Here is a 12,900-nt window from a genome sequence, read left to right on the forward strand (position 1 = left end):
GGCTCCGGAGGGCTCAAACTGCGCATGTGCATAGGTGAGGGGCAGGGAGCAGGCCGGATGCCCACGCGGCGGAGCTGATTGCTTCCTTTGTTCTCACGGATAGGATGCCGACTCTGCTTCGGTATCCGGGATGAGTGGAGGGAGTTTCGCCGTTCTGATTTTCTTCACATTGTGCGCTAATAATTTGTTAGGGGCAGTGCAGCAATACATTAAGGTATGCAATCAAGCCTACGAAGAGTCAAATTGTGAACAAGACAGTTGACCTTACTAAGTCTATTTATTCATGCGTGAAATGGTGGCACCTACCTGACAGTATTTTGAGAATTTAAATGGACGTTCCTAGCCGAATGAAGCACACAGTTGGAGTATACGCATTACCCTAAGTGATTCGTGCCTCTAGGTTATTTCCTTCCCTCACTTAAGAGTCAAGAGACCAAGAACAGAGCCCTACGATAGAACCACTTTGGAAAACTTCCACAGTGTATACAGGAGCTGTCCTGATCTTGCGATTCAGCAATTCCACTCCAAGAGTAATACATCCACCAAAGGTTTGTACTAGAATATTTATAGCAGCCAAACACCAATAATCCAAATATCCATGAGTAGTTGTACAGGTAAATTGTGGTTATACAATGAACTTCTACACAGCAATAGGAAATAATTACTGATAAATGCAACAACCTAGATGATTATCACACATATTGTTAAATCAGGCACAAAAGAGAACGCTGAAAGATTCTATCTATGTGAAGTACAGAATACAACTTTAAAACAAGTATGTTGTCTTCTAACTTTTGGAAAGTAATTTGGCACTATGAATCAAGATTCTTAAAAATATTTATTAGTTTTGACTCTAATCCTTATAAAAATCTACCTTAAGAATTGTCTAAGTAAAGGGTGAAAAAGATTTGTGTACAAACCTGTCACGGAGGTAGTATTGATGATAGCAAATAAATGGAAGCAACTTAAATGTCCAACACCAGAAAATGGTTAAATAATAGCACATCATACAACAGAACACTACACAGACATTACAGAGCATACAGTACAAACTTTTTATGATGACATCAGAAATGCTTATGATCTAATTTTAGTGGGACATCAATATGAACAAATGTAAATGTGTGCGTGTGTATGTAATGAGAAATAGCTAAATAAATAAAATGGTGGGATTAAGAATGACTCTTTTCCTCAAATACATGTGTTTTGCTTTTGTAATCACCAAGAGTTGAAAAGTTTTGTTTTTTTTTAAGCAGTAACAAAAATTTAAAAAGCAGTAATAGGTTACTGACATTGCGTGTTAAATTATTTATTATTAGATATGTCTCTTGGTTACCAATTACAATATCTAATTTCTTGTCCATTGCTTAACATCACACATCACTTGGGAGATTTTTCCACTTCTCCACTTTGGACTAGATTTGGAAGCTACTGGGCATTATTAATAAGTATTAGAACCCTGAACTACTCAGATGTTAGGAATTTAGTCTTCATTCCCTCAATTCCCGGAAGGCAGGGATTATGATAAACTTGGGAGCAAAAAGCAAAGATTTGAGAAAGCAAGAGTTTTTTTACTCCAGGCTAGTATTAAAACACAAAGTTCAACTGAGTAAATTTTAAAGATATTGGCTTTATTCAATGATTCATAAATTGAGCAGCATCCAATCTAGCAGATAGAAAAAGAGCTCCCCCAAGAGCTGTACAAAATGAAAGACTTTTATAGGAAGAAGGCAGCAGGAACAAGAAAGTTACACAGATAAAAAAGACTGGTTATGGCAACGTCACCATCCTTAAGAAGGTAGTAGGGGTCTATCAAGCGAATTACCTTACTAGTGCTGATTAGGCAATTTCTAATTGACCCATTTATGATTTCATTTTTGGGAGAGTCAAAACTGTAATTAAGTCTCAGTTTGGTGATGTGGGGCTTAGCATACATGACTCCATTTGGTGCCTGCTGTCTAGTTTTTAATACTAGGATATATGAGTGTGTATATCCCCTAAAAGAATATGATGGAGGCGGGATTGAGAAGAGCATGGATGGATGGTATGAAAGAACCTTCAACTCAGTCAACTTATTCATGCAACAAATAGTTACTGCCCTTCATTTCCTCTAACTTCTGGGCACAGAATAAACCAAATTTTAAGGAGTTCCTTGTAGTATGAGACAATTCCATGTCCATGTGATAAGTGTAGGATGGCAGGAACCCTGAAGGAAAGCTAGGGTAGCAGGTAGGATTTTCATGGGCTGAAGAAGGGAGTGGGGTCAGGAAGGTAACCCTAAGGAATCCACTCTTAAGTTGGGTTCTAAAAGTAAGGTAGAAAAGTGACAAGCAGGAAGTCCTTTCCGAGACACAACTATCTCAGAATGGTAGGAAAGGTATTCAAGCATATTAAAGTGTCTTGATCTTTGAAAATCCTTAAAATGTGCTAAATTAAAGGGTCAATCTAATCATAGGTGCTTATCAAAATCGTCATAAAATGTCATCTTAAAAATTTTGTACTGTATACACCTATCAAAATCACCAATCTAATCATGTGCTCTTTACACCTCTAATCTTGTGGGTCCTGCCAGGGAAATTTTTTTTAACTGATTTTTTAAATTGATTAGGAGATACACTACAAATATGCAAACAGCCATATTCTACTTCTATAAAATTTTATGCAAGTGATTCACTGTTTTAAAGTTATTAAGAAATAGAGGCATGGAACCATTATAGATTAACTTATAGATTACAGACTTAAGACACATATCAGCCAAATGCAATGGGTAACACTTCTTTGGATCCTGAATTGGATAAAGTGATGAAGAAAGGAAGAGAGGTGGGTGGCTCCATAGTGCAGTAGCTAGCAGTCTGCTTTACACACAGAAGGTCCTGGGTTCGCACCCCAAGTAGAGCCACAGACCATACCCCGGGTGCCCCAGGCCTTGAGTGTGCGTCTGGAGCGTGTGGGTGGAGACGCCCCAACTTCAGAGATCCAGTCCTTAAGGGGATACGGTGACATCCATGGGTCAAGGGTGAAAGTGGAGCAGGGGAGAGGGATTAAAGAAGCGGGAAAAAAAGGGGAGGGAGGAAAGACATTTTTGAGAAAATAGGGATAGGCATTGGTGTAACCTCACACAAACTTCATTTTTTTTTAATATAGTTTTTTCTCTAATAACATTGTGACTTACTTGGCTTTAGATGTGTTTCAGCCTCAGGCTAATTAAGACAGAACAACCAGAAAGGATGAGGCCATGGCTGATTCCAGAACCAAACACAATGATCAATTACCTCATCTTCCTCCAATCGTCCAATCAATAGCACCCACAAACCCAACTCCCTTAGTTTCCATGACCTGTATAATCTGTACTCCTTAGACACCTGGGGAGACAGGCCTTTGAGTGATAGCTTGCCTGTGTCTCTTTTGCTTCTTTTGCTGCAAAATCTGCATATATCCCTTCTTTGGCTTAGTTGCTTACAGACAGTTGCTTACGTCCCACCTCCCCCTTTTTTTGTCCCAATAAAAATGGCAGTTTTTCAGAGACTCATGTCATGGACAATAGACTAGTGGTTACCAGAGGGTAGGGGTAGGGGGAGGGGGGACGTAAATGGGGTAAAGGGGGTCAAATATATGGTGGCAGAAAGAAATCTAACTATGGGAGGTGAACACACAGTGTAAAAATATATATGCCTTACTGTTAAAGTGTACAGCTAAAACTTACTAGATTTCATTAACCAATGTCACCATTAAATAAATAAATAAATAAATAAATAAATAAATAAATAAATAAATAAATGGTTTTTTACATGTAATGATATGTGATTAAAATTAAAATTTTTTTCCATTAGATTCTGAAATATTTGTTGGTTAAATGATGTAATATCTAGCATTTGCTTTAAAAGATTTCAGCCAAGGACATCAGTATTAATGGTTAATAAGGACATCCAAAAAGACTCCTCTATAAAAGCAAAAAAAACACTGGCAAAAATTTGTCAAAATCAACCTTTTCCATTTTTTAGGACTTGGGAAATTAAGAATTTTCAACAATCTAAGGAATGCTTATTCAAGAAAAAAATGGTTGAATCTCGTTAAGGGGGAAAGGGAGGGAAGATGGAGATAGATGAAACAAATTGCTTAGGTGATAGGTAAATGGGAGTTCATAATGCTATGCTATTTTTGTGTATATTTGAAATTTTCTTTAATAGGAGATTGAATTTGGGGAGAATGGGTAATACATGCAAATGGCACAAAATTCAAATTACAAAAGGGAAAACTGAAAAAATAATCATTCTCTTGCCCTGTCACTTCTCTGGATGCAGCTATAGTTACTAGTTTCTTGTGTGTCCTTCCAAAGACACATATATGAAACTATTGTATATGTGTACTTCTTTTCCCTATACAAGTAGGATACCATGGAAACTTATCTTGCTTCTCTCATGGCACTATATCTTGGCACTTTTTCTTCTCAGTCCACATATAGCCATATCCTTAGTCTTTTTAACAGCTTCTCCATTTTCTGTTGTATGGTTGAACAATCATTTTGTTAATGAGTCCTCTGCTGATGGCCTTTAGGGTACTTTTAATCTTTTGCTAATGCAACATGCTGTAAACACCATCCTTGTTTGTTCTTTATACATATAAACACAGCTCCAAATATCACATCCCACTGGATTAGACTCTTTGTAGAGATCTTGTTCTTTTAGGCTCTAGATAATTCAGAGTTCTCCCTATCTTTGGGAGGCAGAGAAAGCAAGCCTGCTCAACCCAGTTATCAACTAAAGTATCTGCATTAAAGATCAAAGAAAACAATACATATAGCTTCTTTAAATATACAGTTCTGATGTTTCAAGGAAACACAAACTCAAGTTAGAGTACTGCGTACACATCTACAGATTTGCCTACAAAACATGCTAGGGGAAAAAAAGAACACAGGAACCCATGTTAATGGGCCTGGGTCCAAGTTCTGGTTTTGTCACTGGTAAACCAATGTTAGCCTCCATTGTCTCCATTGAAATGCTTGTTTATAGAATATTGGGGGCACCTAACAAATTCAGTCCCCAGCCCAGGATTTGCCCCTGACTTTGCGCGTACACCAATGCCACCAATTATTAAAGCTTCATCCGATTCATGTCCTAAATACTTTTCTATCACCAGGAATCCCATTAGTCACATAGTCCTGGGTTCAAATCTTTTCTGGAGTTTATGTATTACCTCTGTAATTTACTGACCGCATATTATTGATTTTTTTGAGTTTCAATTTATTCCTTGGTAAAATGGAATAATATGGCTCAGTTTTAAAAATAAATTGCAAACAGACCATATCTCATCTCTACTGCTATCATTCTAGTCCAGAGGTAGACAGACTATGCCTGCAGTCTAGTTAAGAATAGCTTTACATTTTTAAGGATTTTGTTTAAAAAAAACCCTAAAAGTATGTGATGGAGAGCATATGTAACCCACAAAGCCTTAAATATTCTCTTACCATTTACAGAAAGTTTGTTGACCCTTGCCCTAGTCTAAGCCATGTTTGCTTGAACTATTGCAGTTGCCTAACTGTTCTCTCTGCTTTCTTTTTTTCATCTCAGTTTCTCCTTCCACTCAACTTCAATCCATTTTCTACATTACATCCAACAATGACCTATTTAAAATAAAAATCAGATTTTATTTCTGTCTTACTTAAAACCTTCAGCTAGCTTCCCAATGTTCACAGTGTAAAATCAATTACATTGCAATCTCAGCTCCTGCTAGTGTTCCCTCTATTTACTAGATTATAACCACTTGAGCTTGTTTTCTCCTTATCCATACCCTTTACCCCACACATATCTTTACATTCAGAATCCTTTCTCGTGATCTGTAACTCCTTATTTACCCCTAGATTGTCCTATCCTTGGCAGCTCACAAAGCAGGTCCTCAAAGAAGCCATCCCCAAGCGCCATATCTAATACAGCACATGTTCTCAGGTTAATCTTCTTAGTTGCTTTTTCTTTTCTATCTCTCTCTACTAGAATGTAGGCTTCAAGAAAGCTAGAACCTTTTCATGTTGCTCTCCTTGTACTCAATAAAAGATGCTGAATGAATTATTAGATATTGAGGTTATAAGAGCATCAGAGGGCAAAAAACATAAGGACCTGTCTTAGAATGTTTTTAAAAATTCCCAAGGGTTGTGGTGAGGTTTCAATAAGATATATAAAACATTTAACAGTGCCTAGCCACAAACATCTGGGCTCAGTGGCAGTCTGCCCTCACTCCTTCTCTATTTTGAATGCAAATACACCTGGGAGTTACAAGACCTGCACTTGTGTGTGTGCGTGTATATGTGTGTGTGTGTGTGTGTGTATGAGAGAGAGAAAGAGAAAGAGGAGAGATTCAGCTGGGAAGTACCCCCAGGGCCGGGTCATATCAGTTACTAAAATGTTGAAATATTTCCCTAAGGAACCTCTGATCACTATAGTTCCCCAGGACCTCACTATGATCTGACAATTAGAGAGTTAATGCCTGACAGTAGTACTAAGGCCAATGGCCCCTATGTTGTTAAATGTTTTGAGAACCACTCCTGCTTATTGAGAATTAGAAAATGGCAGAAACAAGTTTCTGAAAAAGTAAGTTCTGACTTCTTTGAGAAGAATCCCAGTTTTGTCAAAAACTGATTCTGTGCAATCTTATATAAGGAGGTAAGAAGAGATGGTGGCAATGATAACAATGATGATGATAATGATGATTTAAACCAGACCATTTTTATCTATCAAGAACAGAACATATTGCTAATGGGTTCATTTTTCCCCTTCACAGAGGCATTCCTCTTCATTTGATCCTGAAATGCAAATAACAGATATTGAAAGCTATGAATTCTAGAGGAAGAGCTGTGGTTTCCCCAGCTGTGAATTTGCTGTAAAAGGGAAGTGTGTAACTTGGAGGAACAACAGCTGTCTGGCACCATAAGAGGAAGTGTTGAAAATATGCTGACCCTTTCTTGGGAGGCTTTGCTGTAACTGAGGCCAATTGCTCCTGTCTACCCAGGGGAGCCCATCCCTAGCCTGGTCAGCAGAGATGAGCATGCAGAATTCGTATGTCTGTAAGGGGAAGGACAGGTGGGTATTTGGCACTTTTCTGTCCAAACTGAAGTAAATTGACCTGGAATAGAAGGCAAGTTCAGTTCTCAAATGTCCCTTTAGGTAGTATAAATGCTTACTTCTTTTTGTGTGTGTGTGTGTGTCTGTTTATTCAAATATTTAATTTTTACTTTGTCAAATCAAAAAAATTTTAAGTTTTATATATTTTTCCAGTTTATATTTTTTATATAATCTATATAGTTTTATATGTATTCCAGATATAATTGGCATATAACATTGTATAATTTTTTCCAGTGGTGTGAACTTTTAAGATCTACTTGCTTAGCAACTTTGAAATATATAGTACAGTATTAACCAAAGTCACCATGCTGTATATTACACCCCTCAGGACTTATAACTGGAAATTTGTACCTTTTGACCACTTTCACCCATTTTCCCCTTTCCCTCAATTCCCCACCTCTGATAACCAGCAATTTGTTCTCTGTTTCTAGGAGTTTGATTCTTTTAGATTCCACATATAACTGAGATCATGCAGAAAAAGATCATGTCTTTTTCTAACTTATTTCACTTAGCACAATGCCTTCAAGGTTTAGCCTAATCAGAATATTCTGGTTGTAAACCATTTAGCTCCTAAGAAAAGCTCACCTTTTTAATAGGTGAGTAATATTCCATGAACAATTGACCATGATATACTACGCTATTTCTTTATTGAAAAAAGAGTAAGAATCAGCTCTGGAAGTAAGGCTTTTTCTGTATTCAGGATATTTGGTGTACAAGATAATTTTCAGAAATGGAATCACTAGGTTTTATGGTACGTGACCCATTTGAGGGGGATGCTTTCATTTATAAAATCCTGCCAAGAACTTCTTCCCTCATCTAGGAACACCACTTCCACCTGCATGCCTCTCCAACTACGTGCTTCCTTGAGGAGCTGCAATGTTTGTATAGCTCTCATCTCTATGACCACTTCCAGGAGTGGGTGTTGGGTGAGGGGACTGATAAACAAAATGGATGCAGTCAGGCTCCCTCCTAGCAAGCCATGTGGTTTCCAGGAGGGCCTTAGCTACAGCGTCCCAGGTGACCTTAGATACAGTGTCCTATGTAACCTTAGATACAGCGTCCTATACAACCTGTAGATTGTGATTGATTATAGTACTGGCCTTAAGCCACTATCGTACACCTTGTTATAAGAACAGCCCTGCCCATGCAGGCTGGCAAATGGAGGCTCTGGAGGCCCATTTGCCTGTGCCTTGCTGTATTCTGCTATGCCTGGAAAAAGCTATGTTGCATCTGCTGATGGCTCCTCACATATTCTTCCAGCTGCCAGAGCTGCACACCCCAAGCTTCAGTACTCTGAACCTGCAGAACAATTGGCATAGTCGGCAGGATTGCCAGGTAAGGGGATCCTCCACCCCAGAGAAGGAGGAGGAAGGGATGTGGCCCCCACACAGTACGTGGTATCCCATTGCCACAGGTCTTGTGACTTGAACTTCCCCTGAGGAGTGGGAAGAGGTAGATGGCTCCCTGGCCAGTATTGAGAAGGGACTCTGCTTCCTGGAGGGACAACCACCTGAAAGGGCCAGAGTTGCCATTGGCCGCATAGGTTGGCTGTTGCTAACTGCACTGAAACACAACATGGACAAAGCCTTGCAAGAAGCTGCACAGGTCCATGAATTGCATACAAAAGAGGAGGCTCTGGAGGCCCATTTGTAGCAGTTAGAGGATGAGCTGTCCTGTGACTCAGCACAAGACACTGGAGGTGGAAGAGGAGCCTGTAGAAGACACTAGGCAAGTGCAAGCCCAGCCTATTATGCACCAGAAGGTGAAACATGAACAGCCCCTGGGACTGGAGGGAGTACAGGCTGGAGGCCTCACCATGACAGAATATACCCCCAACACCCCCTACATCCTTCCTGAGTTAAGGGAGTTGGGGGAGCAATGCTGGCAGAGATCAGGGAAGCCTCTACCAGCATAGCTGTTGCATTTGTGGGAGGAAGGGGCAGACAGCATAGTTTGCTCCCCGGATATAATGGAGAGGCTGATCTCCATTATGGTATACCCCTCCCTATGGCAACACCTACAGTTGTCAGCTGGCCCATGGGCAGAGTAATCACACCCTAATGGAGTGGATAACCACTGCTATATGAACTGTCTGGGATGACCCAGGAGAACTACCAGACACAGTGAGTAAATGGCAATCATACGCCAGTTGGTGCAAATCGTCTGCGAGCTGGGAATGCGACAGTCTATCTTCAATTTGAACATGCATGGACCAGATGATGGACGGTTCACCTATGGAATGAGGGACTTAGGCCTGGGGACTGCACCATCCTCTTCTTTTGGGTTCTTGGTAGCGATCTTGGCCCCCTATGTTGGGCGGCATATCCATGAAGTAACTATGGCAAAGGCCACCCTGGGAGATGTTGAAGAGGGGCGGCAGGACCATGGCAACTGAGGTGTCCAGTCCGCAAGCTGGGAATGCGACAGGCTATCTTCAATCTGAACACGCATGGACCAGATGATGGATGGTACACTGGGTGGAAGTGGTTAATAGTGAGGGAGTTGAGATAAAGGGAATGGTCCCCTATTGTACTGAGAGGGCCAATGGTACTTACCCTCTGGGCTAGTTGCCTCGGCCGTTGTGTGCCAATGTAATAGTTGTTACTTCCCCCACACACTGGTAGACAGAAATGAAACATCAGGGGCTGGTCCCCACTTTCCCTCTACCCCCCAGTAGTCTCTGGGTGTGTGGGAACCTTGGGTGGTCATAGGTTGGGTGGACCAGACGCTGTACCTGGGGATGGCTAGATCTCCCTGCCCAAGTGTGGAAGACTTTGCCCAAACCGCCGAGCAATTGAGATGCTTATTATGCCCACTGTGCTTGCGTGATGCGGACACCTCGTTAGTTTTATCCCTTGGCCATTTTCCTGCCTGCTGCAGATGACATTGTAGTTTGAAACACAAATCACGGTTTGGGCTGCCCACACAGCTTGGGCTCTGAATCTGACCCATACTGACTTGAGTCTGCTCACTGATGAAATAATAAAGGACCAAATAAGAAAGGTAGTGCTGCAGAACCAGATGGCTTTAGACATCCTAACGCAGTTTCAAGGAGGAACCTGTGTGATCCTCCACACCCAATGCTGTGTATACATCCCAGACAATAAGAAAAATATTACCCAAGCCTTAAGAGGTCTGAACCAAGAGATACGGCCCATCCAACAACTAACTCTACAGGCATATTAGGCCAACCTCTCCTTGACATGGTGATGAGTCCTTGCTGTCCTTGGGGTAAGGGCCTGTGTCTTGGTTACATGCTGTTGCTCCCTATACTGTTGCTGTGGGATGTGGGTACAAGGGTTGGCCCTATTGTCATGGCCATCAACAAAACCCACAGCTAGGTAAAGGAGGAACCCTGAAGGGGTGGAGTGTTGGGTGAGGGGACTGACAAACAAAATCAATGCAGTCAGGTTCCCTCCCAGCAAGCTGTGCGTTTTCTGGGCTGCCTTAGCTACAGCATCCCAGGTGACCTTAGATACAGCATCCTATACAACCTGTAGATTGTGAATGATTGTAGTACTTGGCCTTAAGCCACTATTGTGCACCTTGTTATAAGAACAGCCCCACTTGTGCAGGCCGTGGGGAGCTGGAGCTGTGCCTGTGCCTTGCTGTGTCTTGCTATGCCTGGATAAAGCTATGTTGCATCTGCTGACGGCTCATCGCATATTCTTCCAGCTGCCAGAAGTGTGCAGCTGGAAGCTTCGGTACCCTGAACCTGCAGAACAGCGGGTTTCTGACACAAACCAGACTATTCAAAGTACTTCTCTGGAATTTCAGAATCTGGGTCCAAAGAGAACCTGCACCAGTCCCTCAGGTGGCAGGATGTCAAGATAATGAAACCTAGGAGCAGTCAGAAGCCTATTCATTGCTCTATGGAAGAAGGTAGACAGTAATGAGTTAGTATAGAGACAAGTGGAGACTAAGAAAAGACACATGGCATTTGAGTGCCTGGTTCCAATTATTCCTGCATGCCTGCCCTTCCTAAAGTTTGGAAATTCAATTTTCTTTCAATGAATACATTGCCCTTTCAATAAGTCCTCCTTTCTGTACTTTTGTTGGGTTTCTAGCACCTTAATAGACTCATATAGATAGCCTCAGGCCTCTCCAGACAATCTGACTACATGTCCCATGTTCATTCAACCTCCCATTCTCCAAAATGACTATTTCATACCTTCTCTAATCTCAAACTGCATTTTCCGGTAACAACATGTTTATTACGACAGCACTGTCAAGATTATGAAATGTTCCATACTAAAGCTTGGTGACACAGATATTTGATAAAATGAGCGTATGCTCTGCGGATAAAGGACAGTTAGGCCCACTAGACACAAGGGCTATCTATAGTTAAAGACAAGTGACGCCTGTCTTTGCAGGACCTAATCTACTAGTCTACATGCATGCCCTGTGTTCAAATTCTCTGCCTTCTTTCTTACTAAAACACTGTCTTTGCTCCTAGCCCACCTCTCGGCTTAGTGGAGACCTCCGGGCCCACTTTCCCTTTCTGTTTCTCCCAAACTCTTTCCCGCCTTAGGGAAATTACACTTCACATTCTCTGCCCTGCGGGTTCAACCCCAGACTTCACAGGGCTGTTGCTCATTCATCATTCAGATCTCCTCAGAGCAGCCAAGCTGAAGTAGTTCTTTTGGTCAATTTTTTTTAATTACCTTTCTTCATGCAGTCATCACTTACTGGAAATTATCTTGTTTACTTTATTATCTCCCCTTACTAGACTGTAAACTCCAGAAAGAAAGGATCTTGTTGGCCTTGCTCATCCCTGTATCCTTGGAGCCTGGGACAGTGTTTTAGAGAGCTATTAGGCATTCAGTATATATTTATCCAACTAGTGAATGCCATGTGGAATGTAGCTGAGATACAAGTGGAGAGCATAAGGAAATAAATCTGCAGGAAGTTTAAACTTTAGACAGAGGAAAGACTAAGCAGAGTCTCAAAGGATTAGAAAGCATCTATCAAGTAGAGAAGAGGGAAGGACATTCTAAACAGGGAGAGCAGCATGTTCTGCTCAAGACAGGCAGCACTGGTTGGTTTCAGGAACTTCGAGAAGTTCATTGTGGCAGAACTGTGGGACAGATGGGATATGAAATTATTTCACTATGTATGTATTCACATGCCAGCGTGCTGTCTGGAGCATCATTGCAGATGAAGCCCCTTAAGACACAAAAACCTAGAAATACTGTATTGATAGAATATGCCTGTTACCACCATTACCACCATCACCGCCACCACCAATATGGAACATCACTTGTAAAATTCTTAATCTTTTAGCAGGAAATGAAATAGGACATCACTTGCAGAGTTCTTAATCTTTTTAGTAAACCTGGTTGAGTCCTTTCTTTCTTCCTTTCTTTGAGAAAAGGCCCTCCCTCAAATCCCCTTAATTTACCTGAAACTGGTGTTTCAAGTCCTCTGGCTACTGATAAGGATCACTGGTCCATTGTTAGCAGAAATGGCTATAGGCCAGTCAGGGCCCTTAGAGTCTGAGAGGGGAGGGGACTTTTAGCCCAAAGGTCTTTTTATTCTTTAAGAAATATATTAACCAAGCCTGTTTTCCTTTACTCGCTTAATAGGCAAATCAATAAAGAATATATATGATTTAAATAACAAGTTCATATCTTCCTTTCCTTGTCTAGAGACTGGCACTTCAGCAGGAAACTGAAGACCCTGCCTTGACTAAGGCAGAGAGGGAAAGAGCTCCATGAAACCCCAATAGGTAGGGACTTAGGTCATTCTCAGCAGGAAACAGATACAGAAGAGACCTCCCGTCCCTCAA

General features: G+C 41.2%; 1 long non-coding RNA gene across 1 annotated transcript; it reads left to right on the forward strand.

Annotated features, from left to right (window-relative positions):
* The first annotated feature begins 37 nt into the window (after positions 1 to 37).
* LOC120593444 (uncharacterized) lies at positions 38 to 12,676 on the forward strand. The gene is made up of 3 exons (XR_005650370.1): positions 38 to 548; positions 6,772 to 7,070; positions 8,373 to 12,676. It is a non-coding gene; the product is annotated as an uncharacterized LOC120593444 (long non-coding RNA).
* Positions 12,677 to 12,900: the final 224 nt, after the last annotated feature.

Source organism: Pteropus medius, unplaced genomic scaffold (assembly GCF_902729225.1).
Source record: "Pteropus medius unplaced genomic scaffold, Ma_sr-lr_union100, whole genome shotgun sequence".
Lineage (NCBI taxonomy): Eukaryota > Metazoa > Chordata > Mammalia > Chiroptera > Pteropodidae > Pteropus > Pteropus medius.